The following is a 25,552-nucleotide window of genomic DNA, read 5'->3' on the forward strand; positions in this document are numbered from 1 at the left end:
CGTCTCCGTTTGGATCGTTCCTGGAGTTTGCCTTACAATGCTGCCTGTGTGCGACCTGTCATACGGAGAGTGGATGACTGTCATTAAAGACTCATAATTCTTACCTGCCGTCTCGTGATTATTCTTTACAATACTGGTGACAAGCAAGGCAAAGGGGACCTGCAGTGATCTCCTCTTTCAGTGCTCTATCCACCGTATGAGAATAAGGGGTGATTTATCAAAAGAGTGAAGATTGCTGCGGAAGGTGCCTGTTCTCTGAATATTGACTCGGGACCATAAAAAACTGTCTTGCGACACGTGTGTTGTTATCTGAGCGTATGCAGTGGCGCAGCGCGAGGGTTAGCCTTGGTGTAAGGTGACGAAGCAATTTAAAAGGCGTGCGGAGCCTGGGCATATCAGCTGCTGAAACGGAAGAGATAGGAAACGTCTGTTTTCTCTCAGATGTCAACTTTGTGCATCACAAAGCCCTAGAGAAGCACAGAAGCTGAAATCCACCGAGTGAAGGTCACCAGTGGTGGAACTGCCTTGCCTGGCTGAATTACAGTTAGAGGGTGTCACTGTGTTTGTCGACGAGTGAGGAACCGGTAATCCTGTCAGAATAGCGTCTTCACAGGAACTGCAAGCATCTTCGGAGCCTGCACACATCAGAGAACTGCTGCCTCATAACTACTTTCCTCTAAAAAAGAAAAGAACCACTAGCCGGTGTCAGTCAGCTGGCTTTGCTTGCCTTTGAACCTTCAGGGAGCAAAGCAGGTAGTGAAATTATTATGCTCATCGCGGTGGGGGCTGCCCCATCACGTCAGGAGGATAAAAACAGCGCTGTCTGGCCAGCTTAGTCTGCATGAACTGGTTGGTTTCATAAGTGAGTGTGCATGCTAAAGACAGAGACACCTTATATTCTTTCCTCCACCGGGGTGCAGGTCAAAGTATACTGTGATTGTTGACGCCGTGCAGTTACATGCCCTACATGGTGAAACGCACACCACCAAGTTTCAGTATTCCTGCTAAATAAAATTACTTTAAAATAACCTTCCTTGAGGAAGTCAATCGGCTCCTCAGCTTCACATAAAACACTCAAGTCGTTTTGGGTTACTATACAGTTCTCCCATTGCACCTACAATGGCAGTACCAGCGGTATGCCAGCCACCTGCCTTCCTCAATGAAATTGGCAAGCCAGAAATCCACTGGAAGGACTGGGTAAAGCTTTTTGAGTCCTAGTTTATTGCCATGGGGTGGAGCACTTTTCAGCTGTGTCGAAACAACACATACTGTTGCACAACCTAGGTATCCATGGAAGGAACATTTACGAGATTTTAATGGAACTTGAGGGAGATTAGGATGATGATAATGAAGATGTATTCAATGTCACATTGTTAAAATTTCAATTACATTTCGGGGACAAAGTGAATGTAGTACTAGAAAGACACAAATTCTTCAACCGCACACAAGGGAAGCAAGAGTCAGTTACGAACTATGTGAAAGCTCTGAGAGGTCTTACTCTATTGTTTGAGTTTGGTGAACTAAATGATTCCTTGATCAGAGAACAATTGGTAAGGTGTAGAAATAATAATCACATACATCAGAAACTGCTGTTTAAAAACCCTACACTTAAGGTAGCAATTGATATAGCCAAATCAATAGAGCACACAGTTAAGTATGTAAAGGAAATGAGAATTCCAAGTGAAGTTGTTGCTAGTGTACAGGAACAAAGCAATCCTCTAATGAGAAGGAGAGCAAAGTAATGAAAGTCTAAACTAAAGTACAGACTATAACCAGACAAAGCAAGCAACTGATGGGCTGAGATGCTTCAGATGTGGAAGTAACAACCATCTGGCTAACAGCCCTTTTTGTTCTGCACGTAATGTCACTTGTAAAAAGTGTGATAGAAGATTCCATTTCTCAAGCGTTTGCAAGGACGGGGACAGTAATCAAGTGAAATCTATCTACAGCGGGGGTGACCAAGTACCGAAATATGTTTTCCAGGTGAAAGATAAAGAAGGAGAGGATACTCCCATTTATCCTAAATGTACTGTGTACCTAAATAGTAAACCCATAGTTATGTTTGTGGACTCATGCTTATTGTTCACGCTGATCAACCAGGTGGATTTCAACAAGTCCTTCGACGTACCCAATCTAAGCATCTCAGAACCAGACATATCACCAGAAGGGCACACTAAGGAACCCATACCCCTGGTAGGTATGGCAAAAATGCTTATTACGTTTAAAGGCAGGTCCACCTACGGTAAAGTATATGGCGAAGGTAGGATCCAACCAACTAGGATGGCGCCATCAGAAAGATCTAGTGATCATTATGGATCCCAACAACAAGGAACAAGTTCTCCTTATTGAAAGAAAAGCATCAGAATCGTTGGCTCCCATTGTTCTGCCGACCAAGGCCAATGGCGAGGGGATCCGTTTGTGTGTACCTGCGCAGCCTTAATGACAACATATGGGTTGGGACCCATTAATGAGATGCTAAGCACCTGTAGTGTAGTTCCTATTTTCCCTATAGGCCCTGCGCATTGGAATAACATAAACAGCAGTGTAGACGTAGAAGTACGGTCTTCCAGGTCTCTACTGACTATATTAGACTTAATTGGGTTTGTACCAACTAGCTCAGAGGTCACTGGAAACTTTCTTGACTGAATAGGAAGTGATCAGCTTCCATGGCTCAGACAAGAAGGGATTCAGTTTTCCAACAACCGCATAAACATGACAACTTTGCTCCTTAGAATAAGAGTCAATCTCTAGAGTCGTGTGAAACAATAGACAGTTATTTCACTCAGTCAGTTGTGCAAGAATTACTTTCACCAGGATGCAGAGAATAGAGAGACGGGCGTTTTCAATAAAAGGTATTATTTATTGAACAGTCTTTCTTCTCATGCAAGAGAAATGAATTGCCACAATTGCAAGACTTGTTATTATAAAAAGTGCGTACAGTAAAATGAGTATTGCGAAATAATACTGTAAAAGCATTGATATGGTTTCTAAGCCATACGATAGTTAAAATGAGTAAAATATATACATTCATATATACATTAGGCTAACGTTCTCAACTGGTGCTTCTAACTACGCCTACCCCGGTGTACCTGACCTAAGCCTAATACTTGGGAGTGAGTAAGTAGCAGTTTAAGTTAAGTTGGTTTTGCCAAGGGTTTGCTTCAAGAATTCTCTCTAAGGGTTTAGTCAACACCATACCTCTGGAATAGAATGTTGGAGGTCTGGTATCTCCTCTCAGGACTCGATATTCCAGTCACCCGCAAGGGTAGGCTGGAAACACCGGAGCTGGATTTTCTCGGCAGGAGAAAAGACAGCGTCTTTCTTAGCGCGTCAAGGAGGAGGAGGGGCAGCGTCCGTGGGCTTCTCGCATCTGCTGGGCTCTGCAAGGGACAGCTGTTCTGCTCCTGTATTCACCACCACCATCGCGCTTGCTTGAGGCAACGTTGGTATTATTTATACCTGAAAGGTGCCTTGTTTGACGTAAGTTTTTGGACATAAGACGTCAATAAAGATGTCACTAAGAACTGGTCGTTCTTATAGTGCTCATTAGAGTTCTATTACTAATAAAAACAAAGCAAGCGGGGCTTTCCCAGGTTGCTGGAAGTTTTATCTGTTGAAGAACTCGGTGTGTAATCTAGGAATCTAAGATAGTGGCTTCTGCTGTGTCATGTACTAATGAGCTGCAGAGGCGAGTTTCTAAAATATGGCTGAAATATGGCTCTGATCGTTTATGCCATTATAGGGGTATGAATTGATTATAGCCGTATAGGGGCATAAGGTCACAATATTGATCGGGGTCCTAGATTAGAACACGACACACCATGGGTGATGCAAAAATATTTTCTGTGAATGACGTATCCATGGCATACTACTATGTGGAGTTGCACCCACAGTCTAGACCCCTCACTGTATTCACCACTCCTTTTGGGGCTTACATGTTTAAGAGGATGCCATTTGGCCTAGCATCGGCCGCTGCAGTTTTTCAGAAGATACTGCAAACAGTGTTGAGCGGCATAGTGAAGACGTTCTGCTTCCAAGATGATATCTTAGTATACGGTACCACTGTAGAAGAGCTTGATTCTACATTACAAAAAGTGTTAAGGAAATTGATGGAAGCTGGCTTGACAGTGAAGTAGAACAAGTGTAAAATGAAAGTCAGTTCCGTAGACTACCTGGGGCACACAATATCAGAAGAGGGGTTCAAACCTAAGTGCAGCCTAGTACAATCAGTTAAGGATGCCCCCTATCCAAAAAACAAGGAAGAACTCAAATCCTTTCTAGGGATAATCGAAATCATGGCCAAGTACGTCAAAGGGTTATCAGATAAATGCGAATGTCTACGTGATCTCTTAAGGAAAGGCAATGATTTTGTTTAGGAAACAAAACACAGCACCACAATAGACAACCTGAAAGATGAGGTAACAAAGTCACCTGCGTTGGGGTCATTAGACCCCAAAAAGAAGACATTCTTGACCACTGATGCATCCAACAAGGGATTGGGAGCCACACTATCGCAAAAAGGAGAACATTGCGAGACCATCATTGCGTATGCTTCCCGATGCCTAACCTCTGCAAAATTTAATTATTCCATAGTGGAAAGGGAAGCACTTGCTGTATTCTGGGTGGTGTTACATTTCAGACTTTATGTTTGGGCATACAATTCACCATCCTAACGGACCACAAACCACTCACATTCATGTTTTCAACTAAGAAAACTAACTGCGGCTCTCCAAGCATATCAAAATGCAGATTAGGTCTTGAGGGTTATTGTTTCAGGACCGAGTATTTACCAGGAGGTGACAATGTCCTAGCAGACTAACTCTCCAGGGCACCTCTAGAAGGGGTATGGTTGAAAAACAAAATACATGTTTTTGAGCCAATGTGTTTTGTCCTATAATAGAACCACAATTACTTATTTGCATGTAACTCTATAGGAAAGCATTAAGGTGAGGGCAACCAGTTTGCTGCCACCTGTTGTGACAAATTTTGATCGGCTCAGGCAAATCACATACCGGTAGTGTAGATGGATGGTCCCATTGATAGAATCACCTTGGCTCACCAATTTTCATCTTCATGTGAGAAATGATGGTTTCTTATTCGTTTATAACTCAATAGGAACGCATTGGCTTGATCGTGGCACAGTGGGCACAAGTGGGACCGTTGCTTGGCTCAGGCTAAATCCTGATGGAGCTTGTAGGCGGATGTGGTATGTTTGAAAAACAAAATACATATGTGTGAGCCAATGTGTTTTTCCTATAAGAGAACCACAATTACCTATTTGCATGCAACTATATAGGGATGCATTGAGGTGAGGACAACCAGTTTGGTGCCACCTGTTGTGACAAATTTAGCTTGGCTCAGGCAATTTACATATCAGAAGTATAGAGGAGACCTTCCTTTAGTAGGATGAATATGAAAATTAGTGAGCCAAGTTGATCTTCATGGTAGAAAGGATGGTTACTTATTCGTTTCTAACTCCATAGGAACGCATTGGCTTGAAAGTGGCACACTGGGCACAAATGGAACCGTGGCATGGCTCAGGCTAAATCCTGATGGAGCTTGTATGGGGATGTGGTATGTTTGAAAAACAAAATACATATGTGTGAGCCAATGTGTTTTTCCTGTAAGAGAACCACAATTACCTATTTGCATGCAACTGTATGGGAATGCATTGAGGTGAGCGCAACCAGTTTGATGCCACCTGTTGTGAGAAATTTAGCTCGGCTCAGGCAATTTACATATCAGAAGTATAGAGGAGACCTTCCTTTATTAGAATCAACATGAATATTAGTGAGCCAAGCTGATCTTCATGTGAAAAATGATGGTTACTTATTCGTTTATAACTCCATAGGAACGCATTGGCTTGAACGTGGCACAGTGGGCACAAGTAGGACCGTAGCTTGGCTCAGGCTAAATCCTGATGGAGATTGTAGGGGGATGTGGTATGTTTGAAAAACAAAATACATATGTGTGAGCCTATGTGTTTTTCCTATAATAGAACCCCAATTACCTATTTGCATAAAACTATATAGGAATACATTGAGGTGAGGGCAACCAGTTTGGTGCCACCTGTTGAGAGAAATTTAGCTCGGCTCAGGCAATTTACATATCAGAAGTATAGAGGAGACCTTCCTTTATTAGAATCAACATGAATATTAGTGAGCCAGGCTGATCTTCATGTGAAAAATGATGGTTACTTATTCGTTTATAACTCCATAGGAACGCATTGGCTTGAACGTGGCACAGTGGGCACAAGTAGGACCGTAGCTTGGCTCAGGCTAAATCCTGATGGAGATTGTAGGGGGATGTGGTATGTTTGAAAAACAAAATACATATGTGTGAGCCTATGTGTTTTTCCTATAATAGAACCCCAATTACCTATTTGCATAAAACTATATAGGGATGCATTGAGGTCAGGGCAACCAGTTTGGTGCCACCTGTTGAGAGAAATTTAGCTCGGCTCAGGCAATTTACATATCAGAAGTATAGAGGAGACCTTCCTTTATTAGAATCAACATGAATATTAGTGAGCCAAGCTGATCTTCATGTGAAAAATGATGGTTACTTATTCGTTTATAACACCATAGGAACGCATTGGCTTGAACGTGGCACAGTGGGCACAAGTAGGACCGTAGCTTGGCTCAGGCTAAATCCTGATGGAGATTGTAGGGGGATGTGGTATGTTTGAAAAACAAAATACATATGTGTGAGCCTATGTGTTTTTCCTATAATAGAACCCCAATTACCTATTTGCATAAAACTATATAGGGATGCATTGAGGTGAGGGCAACCAGTTTGGTGCCACCTGTTGTGACAAATTTAGCTTGGCTCAGGCAATTTACATATCAGAAGTATAGAGGAGACCTTCCTTTAGTAGGATGAATATGAAAATTAGTGAGCCAAGTTGATCTTCATGGTAGAAAGGATGGTTACTTATTCGTTTCTAACTCCATAGGAACGCATTGGCTTGAAAGTGGCACACTGGGCACAAATGGAACCGTGGCATGGCTCAGGCTAAATCCTGATGGAGCTTGTAGGGGGATGTGGTATGTTTGAAAAACAAAATACATATGTGTGAGACAATGTGTTTTTCTATAATAGAACCACAATTACCTATTTGCATGCAACTATATAGGAATGCATTGAGGTGAGGGCAACCAGTTTGGTGCCACCTGTTGTGACAAATTTAGCTTGGCTCAGGCAATTTACATATCAGAAGTATAGAGGAGACCTTCCTTTATTAGAATCAACATGAATATTAGTGAGCCAAGCTGATCTTCATGTGAAAAATGATGGTTACTTATTCGTTTCTAACTCCATAGGAACACATTGGCTTGAAAGTGGCACAGTGGGCACAAGTAGGACCGTAGCTTGGCTCAGGCTAAATCCTGATGGAGATTGTATGGGGATGTGGTATGTTTGAAAAACAAAATACATATGTGTGAGCCAATGTGTTTTTCCTATAAGAGAACCACAATTACCTATTTGCATGCAACTGTATAGGAATGCATTGAGGTGAGGGCAACCAGTTTGGTGCCACCTGTTGTGAGAAATTTAGCTCGGCTCAGGCAATTTACATATCAGAAGTATAGAGGAGACCTTCCTTTATTAGAATCAACATGAATATTCGTGAGCCAAGTTGATCTTCATGTGAGAAATGATGGTTACTTATTCGTTTATAACTCCATAGGAACGCATTGGCTTGAACGTGGCACAGTGGGCACAAGTGGGACCGTTGCTTGGCTCAGGCTAAATCCTGATGGAGCTTGTAGGGGGATGTGGTATGTTTGAAAAACAAAATACATATGTGTGAGCCAATGTGTTTTTTTATAATAGAACCACAATTACCTATTTGCATGCAACTATATAGGAATGCATTGAGGTGAGGGCAACCAGTTTGGTGCCACCTGTTGTGACAAATTTAGCTTGGCTCAGGCAATTTACATATCAGAAGTATAGAGGAGACCTTCCTTTAGTAGGATGAATATGAAAATTAGTGAGCCAAGTTGATCTTCATGGTAGAAAGGATGGTTACTTATTCGTTTCTAACTCCATAGGAACGCATTGGCTTGAAAGTGGCACACTGGGCACAAATGGAACCGTGGCATGGCTCAGGCTAAATCCTGATGGAGCTTGTATGGGGATGTGGTATGTTTGAAAAACAAAATACATATGTGTGAGCCAATGTGTTTTTCCTGTAAGAGAACCACAATTACCTATTTGCATGCAACTGTATGGGAATGCATTGAGGTGAGCGCAACCAGTTTGGTGCCACCTGTTGTGAGAAATTTAGCTCGGCTCAGGCAATTTACATATCAGAAGTATAGAGGAGACGTTCCTTTATTAGAATCAACATGAATATTCGTGAGCCAAGTTGATCTTCATGTTAGAAATGATGGTTACTTATTCGTTTATAACTCCATAGGAATGCATTGGCTTGAAGGTGGCACAGAGGGCACAAGTGGGACCGTTGCTTGGCTCAGGCTAAATCCTGATGGAGCTTGTAGGGGGATGTGGTATGTTTGAAAAACAAAATACATATGTGTGAGCCAATGTGTTTTTCTATAATAGAACCACAATTACCTATTTGCATGCAACTATATAGGAATGCATTGAGGTGAGGGCAACCAGTTTGGTGCCACCTGTTGAGAGAAATTTAGCTCGGCTCAGGCAATTTACATATCAGAATTATAGAGGAGACCTTCCTTTATTAGAATCAACATGAATATTAGTGAGCCAAGCTGATCTTCGTGTGAGAAATGATGGTTACTTATTTGTTTATAACTCCATAGGAACGCATTGGCTTGAAGGTGGCACAGTGGGCACAAGTGGGACCGTTGCTTGGCTCAGGCTAAATCCTGATGGAGCTTGTAGGGGGATGTGGTATGTTTGAAAACCAAAATACATATGTGTGAGCCAATGTGTTTTTCCTATAAAAGAACCACAATTACCTATTTGCATGCAACTATATATAGGAATGCATTGAGGTCAGGGCGACCAGTTTGGTGCCACCTGTTGTGAGGAATTTAGCTCGGCTCAGGCAATTTACATATCAGAAGTGTAGAGGAGACCTTCCTTTAGTAGAATGAATATGAAAATTAGTGAGCCAAGTTGATCTTCATGGTAGAAAGGATGGTTACTTATTCGTTTATAACTCCTTAGGAACGCATTGGCTTGAACGTGGCACAGTGGGCACATGTGGGACCGTTGCTTGGCTCAGGCTAAATCCTGATGGAGCTTGTAGGGGGATGTGGTATGTTTGAAAAACAAAATACATATGTGTGAGCCAATGTGTTTTTCTATAATAGAACCACAAGTACCTATTTGCATGCAACTATATAGGAATGCATTGAGGTGAGGGCAACCAGTTTGGTGCCACCTGTTGTGAGATATTTAGCTTGGCTCAGGCAATTTACATATCAGAAGTATAGAGGAGACCTTCCTTTATTAGAATCAACATGAATATTCATGAGCCAAGTTGATCTTCATGTGAGAAATAATGGTTACTTATTCGTTTATAACTCCTTAGGAACGTATTGGCTTGAACGTGGCACAGTGGGCACAAGTGGGACCGTTGCTTGGCTCAGGCTAAATCCTGATGGAGCTTGTAGGGGGATGTGGTATGTTTGAAAAACAAAATACATATGTGTGAGCCTATGTGTTTTTCCTATAATAGAACCCCAATTACCTATTTGCATAAAACTATATAGGGATGCATTGAGGTGAGGGCAACCAGTTTGGTGCCACCTGTTGTGAGAAATTTAGCTTGGCTCAGGCAATTTACATATCAGAAGTATAGAGGAGACCTTCCTTTAGTAGGATGAATATGAAAATTAGTGAGCCAAGTTGATCTTCATGGTAGAAAGGATGGTTACTTATTCGTTTCTCACTCCATAGGAACGCATTGGCTTGAAAGTGGCACACTGGGCACAAGTGGAACCGTGGCATGACTCCTAAATCCTGATGGAGCTAGAATGGGGATGTGGTATGTTTGAAAAACAAAATACATATGTGTGAGCCAATGTGTTTTTCCTATAAGAGAACCACAATTACCTATTTGCATGCAACTATATAGGGATGCATTGAGGTGAGGGCAACCAGTTTGGTGCCACCTGTTGTGACAAATTTTGCTTGGCTCAGGCAATTTACATATGGGTGGTGTATACGGGAGCTTCCTGTGTTAGAATGAATATGAACATTGATGAGCCAAGTTGATCTTGATGGGAGAAATGTAGGTTAATTATTCATCAATAACTCCATATGAATGCATTGGCTTGAAGGTGGCACAGTGGGCACAGGTGGTAACTTTGCTTGGCTCAGTGTAAGTCCTTATGGAGCTTGTAGGAGGGTGGATTGTTTTTAAAATGATTGTGATCCAATGTGAATTTATTATAGGAAATGTATGATTACTTATTAGAATATAACTGCTTGGGGATGCTTTGAGTTCAAGGCAACCCATATGCTGCCATAAATTATCATCAGCTCAGAAAACTTACAAACAGGTTCTGCAAAGGAGTGCTCTCTTGCTTAACTTGTGATGGTGGCAAAGTTGTCCCATTTTTGTCGAAAGGTTGCTAGTGTCAGACTAAATCCTAATAGACATAATAGTGATACGTTTTGTATTTCAAAAACAACATATTCACTGTATGGCAATGTAGAGTCCCATAAAATGGAGTTCATTGAATCATTTATGATTGCATTTTATATAAAATGTTGCCTGCAAATAAAATGGTGGCTGAATAAGATGTTGGCTGAATAAGATGCTAACTTCAGCCTGCGAATAAGAAGCTGGCCGAATAAGAAGCTAACTTCAGCCTGCGAATAAGAAGCTGGCCGAATAAGAAGCTAACTTCAGCCTCGTCGTTTATTAGCACTTTGTATATGTTCCGGTACGAGACGGGAGGGGGCTTTCTACCTACAGAGGCACACACCCTGTAAAATAGCGATCACCTGTAAAAACGTCTCTCAAGATAATGCCTCCGTTTTATGCGCACCGATAATAGCATTTTTTGTTGCTTGTCATTATATCACCCGATGCTGTAGAAAAAGAGAAAGTAAAGTGGTTTCTTGCCGCTATTATTCCCCACGCGAGGTACTAGGATTTCATGTAAAGGTATCGGGCCTGTTTGTTAACACAGCACGTGCGCAAAATCCCCAACACCCCCCCCCCCCCTTCCGCCTTTTCAGATCCATCTCGGTGGTAAAGGTCAGGTTTTACATTCTCCCCAGGGTGTTTGCGTTGTCTGCTGCGGAAATTACAGTTTAATTCTAATTTATCAATTATCGGTAGCATAACAGGAAAGCTCCATTTGCTGCCTTCAACCCACTGGAATGACAAAACCTAGCGCTCATGCAAAAATGAGCAAGCCTGATATTAGGCGCTATATTTAAAGAAAAAGGGGTCGGGCTTTTAAAGCCGGTAGTGAGTAAACCCATTCCAATCATTAAAATACTTAAATAATAAATAAAATAATATTAAATACTTGCTTTGGGTCAGCATTCTTCATCCACTGGTCTGTTCAACTGCCATTCACATTTTGATTCCACCCACTGCCGCACAGTGGGTCAGCCCATTTGAGCCACTGGCTCTCTCACACTATGCGTGATGGTGTATTATTATCCCAGTCACATCTGCCTAAAAAAAGTGTGCCTCAGTGCCAGGGCCTGTAGACCAAAATGTTTGACTTGGCAAATGTTGTTTTCTTTACTTTTCTTTTCTATATATTTTTCCATCATTCTGGTATGTTTGAATTATGCTTTTAAGTTACAGTATTTCAAAGCCATTACTATATTTTCTTTGAGCCAATAAGAACTGTATTTTCCTGTGATATGCACTAAAGCTACAAAGGATTTCTACACCTGTTCTAAGAACATCGGCCTCTTAGGAAGCACAAATACAGTTCTTTTGAAAGTATTTGCAATGTCTTTTTTCTGTTTCAAACTTTTATTCAATGAATAAGGCCGCCAGTTTGGCCTGCAGCTTTTGTCGTTCTTTAGTTAGGTGGCATATGCTTGTAATAACACGTTTAAAGGAATTTAGACATCATCGGTGTGACAAGTACAGACCTTTTGGCCTTATCAATGTTTATTTTCTGTGGATTCTAGTAGGCGAAGTCCTGAATTCATTAATCTCGTTTTTTTCACTTGTAATCCTTAATGAGCCCAGAAACAGAATGAGTGACACAATACTAATTTAAAAAAAATGGACTGGGTCAGCTACTGGCTATGGAACTGGTAAACCTAAGCGCCCTAGCCATCCCTGTGTTAAAAAAAACCCAAAAAACGGCACCACTCTCTTTTCATGTTATATTGCTTTCATAGCAAGAAAACAAGCCCCATTCTTCCACATCATTAATAAAGAACAATTAACGTTGTCTCCACCGACAGACAGAGTAAGCCTATTTTGCATTTTGAAGGGAAATTCGCCACTACTTGTGTGTGCCTGTGCATAACCGAGACCTGACTCACGAATGCATGCGTCTGTGTGCTCCTTAACGTGTGTGTGTGTTCCGTGAGTTGTGAGATCCCAGTCACAGTGCAGCATTATCTGAACACATTGCATTGGTATATGATGTTGCATTAGTTTCTGTCTCCTGATCTGTTCAACTCGTGAAACAATGCCACCACCTTATGCACACAGTGTGATTTCCATTGTGTACTGTATTATACCAAGTTCTCACTCTAGAAGTGACCATGGAATCTTCAGCCGCATTTCTCTGAGCCTTACGCTTAATCCCTGCGTTGTCTGACTATATTTTTACCTTCAGATTCTTTATAACCCTTAGTGGTTTCCTAACTTGTACTCTGTCTCAAGACAGCTGTTTTTTTTACTGATTATGCCGCTTATTTTATTGATGATTCTCCATCCTCACCAGGCACTCGCCCAGCTCAAAGTATGTTAAATTTTTATTTTATGTTAAATTGGTATTTGTAAAGCGCGCGGCTACTCGAGTGTCCCAGCGCTGCAAAGCCTCGTGACAGGCTACTGAGCTATGCAGATAATGAGGGAGGCTTACAGCTGTTGCTGGAATAACCAGGTGTTCAGTCTTTTTCTGAAAATGAGTAGGTCATGCACCTAAGTGACAGAGGTAGGAAATTCCACAGTCGGGAGGTCTGCACTTGGAAAGAGCAACCGCCTTTGCGGACAAGGGAAATTTAAAAGTTACTATTTACTTGTGTTCTGCAAATCCCATCATCTTAGAGCTGGATGTGACCTGTGGGGTACTTCTTTTGGTTTTCCCACCGCCTGCGTTGGTTATTTTGCAAGACCTCCTATCAACACTGTCCACAAGATAAAGAAAGGAGGGGTTGGGACATCCCATTTTAGCCATTGGCCTGGCTGCTTTAGCTGCGTTTAAGGACTTGACTCAAGGGTTGTCGTTGGCTTTGGTATCATCTCATGGTGTTTTGCTGATATATGCATTTCCTTTGTGGTAGTAGCTTGGAGTATTGTTGGGGGTAAGTAGGTGTGGTTTTGTTAGATATTGACAGCTTGAAATATTAGTGGAAGTCGAGGACAGTAATTTTTGTAGCCATAGATTGTTTGAGAGCAATGAACAGTTCTATCTGCCGTGTATGCTTACTGGTTTTGATCTTCCCCATTTCTTTATTGGTCACGGAGTATCTTGTCTTACTTTGGTGATAATCCACTCTGCTATTTTGGAAATAAAAGGCAAAATGTGAAGTTTCAGTGTGAAACTCAAAGTACCTGCATTTTTACAAGTTTGGGAACATCTGGCCACCAATGTGCAGATCGCTCTGTATGCACAGTGCCGACGTATTATTATTAAAACACCTTCCTGAGCTCCGCCCGTCCGGACCCCCTCTTCCGGGGCCCCCACCTACGCTCCCTGCACAGGGCCACCATGAGCCTAGAGCCGGCCCTGCTGAGCCCCTTCTATTTTGGGCATGGATCAGAAAATAGAAACGGAGTCCACATAAGAAAGGCCGGTAGAGATTAAATAAGATGAAGGAAAGATGAAGGAAGTAAAACAGAGAAAGAGGGGCATAATTATGCATAATGGGCTTAAATAAAGGTTTGTTCTTTCACGTTTAGTTTAACCTTTTTTTGCTAGAAATGGCAAAAGGATTTGGAGAACTGAATTTTACAGATCTAACTAAGAATGGCCGACCTTATGGGCCAGTGGCATCGTTGTCCTGAGGTAGGGAGAGGTAGCTGAAGAACAGAGTTGGATACGGAGCACCCGTCACAACAGTTTCTCTCAGACACCACCTCACCAACTCACACTAAATACTCAGGCAACAAAAACAGCTGCAACCTGCTTCGGGATTACCCGAATGTTGAAAAAAATCCTGCCAATACTACCCTTTGAAGCCAAGTAGGTGGTCATCCAGGGCCTCGTACAATCTAGGCTGGACTTCAACAATGCTCTATACTTAGGAGCCCCAGAGTACGTGTTGGAAAAACTGCAAAGAACACAGAACTGTGCTGCCCGCACTCTCCTCCAGATCCCTCGCAGACAGTCAGTCAAGGCAGGGATCAGATCTCTCCACTGGCTCCCCGTCAGAGAGAGAATAAAGTTCAAAGCTCTCTGCATATCGCATCAAGCATTTCACAGAGCGAGCCCGGAAATTAATCATTCACTTCTCTCCCCCTACTGTCCCGGTAAAACCCTTTGCTCCACGAATGCATTTCTCGCCGTAGTCCCAAGAATCAAAAAAGCTAGAGCAGGAGGTAGGTCCTTTCCTCTGAACGCTGCCAAACTCTGGAACTCTCTCCCCTTCTCACTTAGATCCAACCCTACCCTCCTGCACTTCCGCAAAGAACTTAAAACACTCTTATTCAGAAACTAATCCCCCCCTGCTCCCTCTTACCAATCCCCTCCTGTTCCCTCCTCTTCCCCTCCTCAGAGTCTTTTTCCACTACCAGCGCTTGGACGCCCTCGGGCAGCAGACGCGCTCTATAAAACCCCTTCACTTCACTTCACTTCACCATCAGAGAGAGCTGCATATTTTTAGGTCTACTATGCTGAGACTTACTAAAATTATATGAATAATATAGTCTCTTATAGGGGTGTTCAGACAGTCTTCTCAATCCAATAGTGTGTGTGTGTCATTCATTTTATCTCACTCCCACTACAGTATAAGGCATGCAGCAATGAGTCGTATGACGGAACAACGCATTCCGTTGCAACACATGCCTTTACCACGCATGCATTACAACATGAATGTCTTTACAACGCATAACCTTTACTACACACAGGGGAGGCTCTAGGCTCATGGTGGTCCTGGGCACGGAGCGTAGGTAGGGGCCCCGGAAGAAGAGGAACGCAGGTGGGGAGGCCAGTGAAGAGGGGGGTGGGGGGGGGGGGCTGGGGTCAGGGTGTTTGGAAGAGGAATAGAGCCTTAGGCTGCCAAATCCCTGCCAGGGGCCGCCACGCAAATATGTATCCATCCTCAGAGGATTATTATATTGAGGATATATATTGGTGTGGTGGCCCCTGGGGATTGGCGGTCCTGTGCAGGTGCACAGCTTGCACATGCCTAAGGCCGCCCCTGCTACACATTATTTACAATGAATATGCCTTTACCACGCATGCCTTTACAATGAATTTCTATGTAAAAGCATGTATGTTAAAGGCATATGCATGGTAAAGGTTTTCCCTGCCCCTGCCCCTGCACTTTGCCCGCAAACCGGTCCCCGGTGCCCACGTCAGAACACCAGTCCTTTTTAAAAAATTCCCAACCTCTGCCCTGAGCCTTAAAACTAGACCCCTGGGTATTCCCCGCCTCCCACTTCCTCGGCTCCCGGCTGTGTTAGAAATACTCTAACCCTGACCTGAGCTCTAAAGCTAGACCTTTGTGCACCCCCTCCCCATGGTCCCCAAACCTTATTTAAAATATCCAACCCCAGCCCTGAGCCCTAAAATTAGACCCCAGCTTGACCCCCCTAACCCCCAGCCCTTTTTTTTAAAAAAAAACTCGACCTGTGCCTGAGCCCAATCCCCCTTACCTCATCACCACCACGAGGTAGCTCTTCTCAAGCACAGCGCAGGTCGAAAAGAGGAAGAAGAAGGGTCTCTCTGTTTCCTCCAACGACACTGATAGCCTTTAGCACCACACATATTCCCTTACCACCAGTACCACGCATATGCCCTTACCATTCATACCTTTAGAATGTTAACTCGTTGTAAAGGCATGTGTGGTAAAGGCGATGCATCGAAAAAAAGTGCATGCGTTGTAAAGCATAAGTGGTAACGGCTCTACGTGGTATCAGCTGCATTGTAATGGCTGTTTCCCGCAGCACTGGATCAGCCCACTTAAGCCAATGGCTATCCTTCACCACGAGGGACAGCATTCAGAAATATGTGCCTTTTAGATCAAACATATTTTTGATTTTAGACAATTGTTTTTTTTTTTGTTTAGATTGACGAGGGGTAGCAGTTTCCCCAACCAAAAAGTTTTGCAAAAAAAGGAAACACAAAATATGCAATGACATATCCAAATGGCTGTCAGCCAATGTCACACTTTTTTGGGAATGCTTGTTTATTTAATTTTTCTGGCCTTCCCGCCAGCCTTCTGAGTCACATCTTCTTCCCCTAGACTCTGGTAGTCAGAGCTGTCATTAGCACGAGGCACACTTTGTACATGCATCAAGCAATTACATTTATGTATTATGATATTTAGGTTTAAGGAAGGCATGGGACGGCTTGGGAAGAAGTTAGCAGTCAATCGCTCTCTTAATTGACTGGTCAATCAGTGAGAGGCAAACCTCCAAGTGACACCGTTTTTCTTTTAAAATTTTAGGATGCTGCCAGGTGTACTTTCAACATGATGCCAAATGTTTGATGTTACAATAGAGACGATTCAATTCTGGAACACTTTATATATATATGATGCGGGATAATAAGCTTCATGTCTGCATCAAACAATGCCAGATATGGGAAGGTATCCAAAGTTAGGTGTAAGTATCTAATTTAGACATAAGCATGAAAAAAGCATATTGCGCAGAGCTAAGCCCTGGCAATATTTGTATGTTTAGTCATGCCAAGAATGTGTTATTACATTGCATTCTTTATTCACAGTATGATCATTAAACATTATTGTACTGGTAATGGAAAAATAAAGCAGCAGGTAACAGAATGCAAGGAGTAACAGGACAGGCTAACTATCCACATATAACAAAGGGATCCAAAATCTGGGTTCTTTACATTGTATTTTATACTTTGCATTATTTTGCTTTAGGATTGACCAAATACAGCTTTAGTTCTACGGTGACTTCACGCCACCAGTTCTTCAAAACATACTGCAAGAAGTACATGGATGCGCTTTGGCTTGACCCCATCTGCATCAAATGGGTTTCCTGTGTATTTTATAGTTTGTCTTTGTTTTGATGGGATGTCTGCCAATGCTATGGAATTTCGTGAATAGTTACATTGTCTATCTGTGATCCCATTAGGTGTGGCAATGGAGCTCTTTGGACAGAATGCAGATGAAACATGATATGTAGCTTGCAATTTGGAGCCAGTGGCCATTCTTTGAGGTGTTTATTTTGTTGACATGACAACATTTTAATTTTGTGTAGGAAGTACCTGCTCTTTGGATATCTTTGCCTATCAAAAAAGAAATAGTCAATATTAGTCCTTGCATGTTGATTTGTTTTACTGTGCTCACATATTGTTAGATTTATGACTTTTTTATTCATGAAGGATATAGGCTTTGTTGAAGAAGGAGAAAAAATACAGGCCCTTTGTTAAAGAGAATCTGCAATGCAATATTTTGATTTGTCGGCCTTCTAAGTTCACCATTTACAGCACACAACCCGACCTAAGAAATCTGCTTTGTACCATCTGAACACTAAGATTATAGGTGCGAGATTAAACAAAACCATCAAGGATGGTATACAATTAGCAAGAGTGATTGATTAAAGTGGAAGAGGAAACCAAAGACAGTATAAATCCAAACTAGTTTGAGGATGGATGAAATATCATAGAGTTGAACATCCCTAGAAGTGATGACTGGAAAAAATAGCACTACCCCTAGATGAGAGAAGGAGAGTGTATTATAGCAAAAAGAACAGTGTCGAGAGTCAGGATGTCTGTATGGGTCAATGGGTGTAAATAAAAGCACCATGAGGAACATAATTTTGGTTCAAGTGCTCTTGGTCTTTGCTAGTCATCAAGGTTTTAAAGCTATAAAGACTGTAGATGGCAAATTTTGGAAGCTGGTTTGAGTGTCTGTTGTGTAAACACACTAGTGATGGGTAGTGTAACTATCTGATTGGGTTCAAGAGGAAAGAAAGGCTTTGGGGAAGGTTCTGCAGAAAAATCTGAAAGGTCTGGTGAAACAGCCTTTGGGAAACCTGGATATTTACGAGACTATATTTCTTTCTGAAATTACTATTACAATTGATTTGCTTTATTTCTTATCCTGGATCTTTTAAATATGTTTTTCATGTAATTATCATCTTTGATGACTGATTTTCAATTACCTGTCTCTTTGTTTACTTCTTGTTTATTTAGAAAAGGAAGATGTGGTGTGTCTTCCATCCATATGCATATGGAAGGGGCAATTGCACTCTAGAACGTGGTGAGAGTAAAGGCTTATTTAGATTCAATTCGAGCAGCTGTACTCAATTTAGACTGTGGCTGTGGTCATTGATATTAAAACAGTTGTGCTCCAATTTTACCTGTCTGATACTAGTCTCTTTATTACAGCAGGCTGTTCAGGAGAGGGGCCTACTCCTATCTTCTGTATATTGTAGGCCTAGATGCTGCTTCTTTTTGAGATTGTCTTTACAATAGCGAACTGCAACACAAACAAAGTCACCCAACCATTAACACACATGTACCTTAGCAATAGTCCAGACCCACTGGCTTTGCCAATGCTTGTTTGTTGGTGCGCCTCTTGACATTGCAGGAAATTAAATTTTCTTTGAACAATTCTAAATGTATTCCACAATTAAGTAGTTTTCAGAGTTGTTCGATTATAACAAGTTAGTTTAAGGTGAATATGGCAACTACCATATTGTCTGGCATCGGAAGAAATACTGATTAATTGAATTTGTTATAAATTAAGCACTATTAATTGATATTATATAATTGGTGCTCTCTGCAGAATTTTGCCACCCTCACTGGTACAAGAAAATCACACCTAGCTCCCCTCAAAACTACTCTCAACGCAGCAGCTAGAATGGTCACTGGAATCAGGAAATACAACCACATCTTACCAGCACTCAGAGAACTAAAATGGCTCCCAATCGTACTGCTTGATAAGTACAGAACTGCCTGCCTCACACAGAAAGCCCTGCACACAGGAAAACTTGAGTATTTGGCTGCCAAACTCAAGAGGGGTGGTCAGACAAGGAACCTCAGGCGCTCCAGCACCCTACTACTCATCCCTATGAAAACACTCAAACAAAAAACTGCTGCATGGTCCTTTGCCGAAACGTGCCCAAAATCTGGAAAGCCATCCCAGTCGGTATCAGGACTATCTCGTCTTTCACAAAATTAAAAAAACACCCAAAAGTCCTTTTCCTCAACCGCTCCCTCCCGAATGGATAGCCGCAATCAAAACGATATTCCCTGCTCGTCGTCTCTTCCAGACATTGAAGCTCTAAGACTTACCTCCTCCCTGCTATTAGACCCCCAACTGCTACCACCTTAATTGGTTCAACCCCAAGACAACGTGCAATCTATGAGGTTATCTCAGGACTCACGGACTACCTCAATGCTGCTCAGCACACTTGGACTCCCGAACCTATATGTAGAATACTGCTTATTGTATGAATCTTGCTCAAAAACTGTTGTGAAGCGCTCCGATACCCTCGGGTCATGCTAGTACTATATAAAACTCCATCATAAATAAATAATAAATACATTTTGATTGAAAACCAGGGATGCTGCTTACAATTAGACAGTTTAAATGAGACGAAAAGTGAACCTACAACAAATACCACAAACATTGGGCAGTAACCGGATTATAGAATAAGAGTAGCTGTTTTATAAGTCCTGGTTTGGTCCATACAATGTGTTGGTAAAGCAATTCTCCATTTCTTTGCTTTCTCCATGGATTTTTTTGTATTCATTGCTGTATATCAAGAGCTTGCTGGGCTTTACTCGTGTCATTGGGAAACGCAGTGGGGGGACGTGACTAAGTGGAAGCTGGAAACAAAATGTAGGGTTAGGATGTGGTGTATCCTGTTCTCCATTTCTCAATCAACCAGTGGCCTTAACATGTCTATAACTCAGTCAGTAGGAAGTAGCATAATGAAAATAAGTTAAAAAACATAGGGACCTACAAGCTTGTAGTGTGTTGACACATGTCAGAGAGGTTAAGTAGAGTACATTTTTATGTGTGATCCAAACTTAAATCACATACAGAGTTCCTGACAAATAATGCTGCCAATGTGTAAATGCCCTGTAGAAAGCCCAACAGTTACCTGTCATGTATTGTAGTCTTTCTGTCAGCACTGGACACAGTCTAAGAGAAATAAGCTACTGGATGAAAATATTAGTATTCTGGATTCGACTGGGTAAAGTCTGCGGTGTCATATTCTCGGTTTCTTGCAGCGCCAAGAAACCTTTTGGTGAACGTGTGCTTTAGAAATGAATTTTAACATAACATAACATAACAACGCCAGACTCGTTCTTGCTAAACACATCAGTGAATTTCTTACAGGTATATTGCATATTGATAGGAATATTTTTTTAAATAAATATCAGCAATAAAATATATATATATATATTATATAATGGATTTTTTAAAAATATAAAACAAAAACATTTTTAAAGCATTTAATTGTAAATATTAACAGTAAATTAATCTAAAAATCAGCAAAAATATGTACAACTAACAAAAATATGTAACATAATTTGAATATGAAAAGGAAGATATAAAATTGTTTTATTTAATACTTTAAACTAATTAAAAAAATAATATGCATATACATATATATACGTAAAAAATATATATTGTATCAATTTAAATAAATACAGAATACATACATATTAACATTAACAAAAACATGAATAAAAAACAATGTATTAAAAATAATTATTATTTAAAATTATGTAATAAATATAACAACGAAGAAATAAAATTTCTAAAATTAATATAAACATTACACAAATAAAAACAGACAATATTAAACAACAATATAAAATAAATAATTAATATAAATCACGGGACAGTGTTGGACTTCAGAGGGGTTAGATTTACTATTCCAATTGATAATCTATGGATATTTAGAGGTGTTAGGTTTACTAGTCCCACTCCAGTCTAAGCAATAGTAGGGACAGTGTTGGACTTCGTAGGAGTTATATTTACTATGCCCACTCTAGTCTAATCAACATTAGGAAGGTGTTGGACTTCAGAAGGATTACATATACTAGTCCAACTCATAATCATTTTGGAGACAAAATTTAAATACCATGCATCAGAAAATGTTTAAATAATATTATTTATAAATACATATATTATAAACTTTAAAAAAAATATTAGTTATAAAAATGTTAATTTGAATTATGTGAGAAATGAAAACATTATCATTCATGAATCCACAAAAACTACAAGCATTGAAAAATATAAAACAATATTAAAATGACAATATTACCTACATAAAACAAATACAAATTATAATAATCTAAAATACATTTTTCAAATAGTATATTAAAAACATGTAGCAATAAATGATTAAATAATTTAAAGAAAACAAATAATACATAATACATTCTACTAAAAGCAAGTAGCAATAAATTTGAAAATAATTCAAGTAAAATAAATAATAAAAAATATACATAATTAATGATCAATCATGCAATTAATTAGGACAAATAATTAATTAAAAAAGTATATAATTTCACTTACATTCCACTCTACTCCCTACAAATCCAGCAATCCAATACTATATTAAAATGTACAATCTAAATTTAAATAAAATAAACAATATTTACCCATTAAGAAAATTAAAAAAATACGAATCAATTAAATATGTAATTTATGAGAAAAACTAATTGCCATTAAACTTTAATGAATTATGCAATTAATGTCAAACCTACTCTTCTACAATCCCAAAAAGCCACTACTAAAATATAAAAAAACTAACAAAAAATAAAAAATTTAATATATATTACAATTCGCAAATTAATAATTTAATCTTAAATAAAGCACAAACAATTAAACAAATCACATAATTAATAATCAATAGGTCAATGTGGCATGTACCACTTGACCAAACACTTGAAAGAGTGGTCCTCTACCACAAGCAGATCTGAACCCAAGACACTCATACCAATTGCAATACAAAAAATTGCATTTACCTGATCAAATGTCCATGCTCACTGAGAAACATAGGTATGACCACTAGAACAGTCAAAACCCGAAGTATCGAACACCAGCGCAACATCCGCTGTAAAAGGAACACAACCAAAATGAGTGCACACTATCATTGATCATCAGCGGAGGACTTGTACTGGATCGTACTTGAAACCAACATATCCTGGGAGAGGAAGAAACTGTTCGAGATGAAGCAGCATTGGATTTTCTGCAGGTCCACTCACACTACAGGCCTGAACGATGAAATACCATGGCAAGTGCTCAATATATAATAATTTTGGTGACATACCACCCTGCTATTGCATACCCAGCTGCTTTTCCCAGGTAGAACACCCGGTTCATCTCTCTGGGCTGCACTCAAAATGGTCCGGCAGAGGGTGGACACACAGTGAATGAATGTAGGATACACCTTATGACCTCGGGCCCTACAAGCTGGCATGTTCTCACAACCAACTCTGATATTGCCACCTGAGTTTGGGGACGCTCGCTCTCGACTTTATACAGGAGTTATGTTTACATCTATACAAGCGACCCTATGCACAAAATGTCCCTGTGTTCCCATGATAAGATGTTCCTTTAAGGCGTTCACAAATAATGGCTTTTTGACTTGGATACAACCTCCCCAGGTCATTTTCTACATACACCACCACACTTGCTGTTACTTCTAAGATGGCCAACATATCAAGCCACTGCCTCCCCTTCCATGTTACGTCATCACCACATATTCGCATAGACCCATGGCCCATCTATGGGCTCTACGCAAAGACTAAATGCTGCGCTTTTATTAATTTTTTTATCTCTACCTCTAGTTGGTATGAGTACCCACATAACCACACAACAGAAAACAGAATATAGTTATGCACTTTTCCACTCCCCATATGGCCACCGAACTAGCCGCACCACCAATGGAAAGCGGTATAGCTAGCAGAGAGAAACACACGACCACTTGACCGGCACCTCTATGTGAGAGATGCCACCTTGCAGCTGCAGTGTTCCAGGACGATGGAGGAGGGTATATGAGACCAGTGAGTCCTGACCACCACCAAATAAGTGCATGGGGATTCGGGGCCTTCCTGCACCTTTAACGTAGTTTCGGGTTAAGACCCACTCTATAAATGGTAATTCATTACGTAGCATTGCCCCGTGCCTCATATGGCTTACTTACCTATGTAATGTTAGTTCTCAGTGAACACAGTGAGATCCGCTTGGGAATTGTCCCTGGTTCCCCACCACCGATTATGCCTCGGCGTACTTGGGCCCTTCATTAACGGGAATATTCCCTTGAATTTGGTATCTTTTGATGCATCGGTCATACCATTAATTCTAGCAATCACCTCTCGCGACTGCTACCAGAACCAGACATGCTAGCATTGCTGAACGGTTCCAATATTCAAAAAGGCAGTAAGCAGACCCCACCAGCGTTAGTTTATAACAAGGGAATTTCCCTGCTACATCAGAAATGGAGTGTATTGCTTTCTCAACTACACCCACTCCCTTCATGTGGCGAATACGTAAGAGGGGCGGCGCCGCCTTACCTATGCGCTTCTCTAGACTGCACTCCAACCCTGGTCACTCATATACCACTCCGCTGCTTGTATTGCCTTTCCACCGATAACAATAGCGCATAATGGCTTTCACTCTAACTGGAACCTGCTTATTTAGAGATGTTTTGACCATATGTACCTCTCATAATGTTATTGATATAACTGCATGCAGTCCTCCACAATTTTTTACAGTTCCCTAAACTAACAGAGTACATGTTAATTTGAGCACATGATCCCTGATGTTTAACCTACAACCTTGAATGCTTCTCCCCTTTCCTAATAAAGGTGTTCCTCATATTAACCGGCACCCCCATCTTTCCTAAGGAGCATAACTCTGCCTCTCTCCAGGTAAGTCACTTTCATGGCCCAAGTATATAATACCACTACACATGTGTAAGCCTTTTGCCACCTGATCGCATGCATGGATGAGATACATGCAATTATACCACCATCCTCACGGTTCGTCTACATGTTTTTACCTAGACATATTTTTACTGTATGTTTACTGAGCTTCGATCAGCAAGCGTTGGTCACCTCACTGTGTGGCCGATCAGACACACGTCACCCATTCTACATACTTGGATGAATTCACCAAAGTACCACTAGGGTGAGTGTGAATTTAGCTTTTAATCACCTGCTTTATGTATCTTTCCACCTAACATCTCCCTCTCTTCTAGGTAGAACAATAGGCCAGCATACATTAAGGGGTAAGCCGGTTAAGTTCACTAGGTCATCCACAATTAGAGGGGAGACCTGAAGCCCCAGACAGGGGCACACCTCACTACCTTTGGTTCTGACAAAGTGCCGCCTGATTCTTTGGCCCCAGAGGCATGAAACATGTTGACCGCACCACACTAGAAGCTATCCTGGTATTTGAAGACCACATAATAGTACCACTGTTTTTAGTTAGACCTGGTGTCTGTTCTGTATAAAAATTATATAAATTATAAAATTAATTTTAGCCACCACTCACTTACTCTACTAGTTACACGGTTTGTTAGCCCCCTCACTTGCACTCATCTATTCGACGTCCTCAGATCAAAAAGATCTCTGACAAAGAACCCCAGGCCCGTCAGGCACTGGAGAGCCGGCCTGATGAGGAGCGCCTAATGATGAAGCATGACACCCTAACAGGTTTTTATGGATAAGGAAGGTGTCTGAGAAAGTAGCCATTCAAAAACAAAAGTATAATCCATCAATCTTCTTTATTCTTTGGAGTTTTAAAACCGGCACACAGCCAAAGCATTTTGTTCCTTGATGCCAAAAGGAACTTCACAGGGTTGAAATAGTTACATAAAAACATAACATGAATAAACATATAGCACATTACAGTAATACATGTATAAACATGAACAACTCAATTGACGCAGTGTGGTGCGTCCACTGGAGGCAGTTGGGGCGTTGACCCCCCCTGTCTGCGCCCCCAGCTCCCTGGCGTCTCTGAACTTAAGTAAACTCTCAGTTTACTTGAGTTCAGAGATGCCTAGGGAGAACTGACAATCATGTCAGTCAGCATGATGTCGGACCGCCCACCCCCTCCAGAGTCTGAAGGGGGTGGGCGGTCCGGCGACATGTTGACTGACATGCATTGTCAGACAATCACCAGGGGCATGCAGCAGCACAATGCACAAGTGTGCATGACTGGGGAAGGTCGGCAAATATTTCCACCATGCCCAGTCATGGGCACTAGTGTCTGCTGTGGCTGGCGCATG

This window comes from Lissotriton vulgaris, chromosome 9, assembly GCF_964263255.1.
Source record: "Lissotriton vulgaris chromosome 9, aLisVul1.2, whole genome shotgun sequence".
Taxonomy (NCBI): Eukaryota; Metazoa; Chordata; class Amphibia; order Caudata; family Salamandridae; genus Lissotriton; species Lissotriton vulgaris.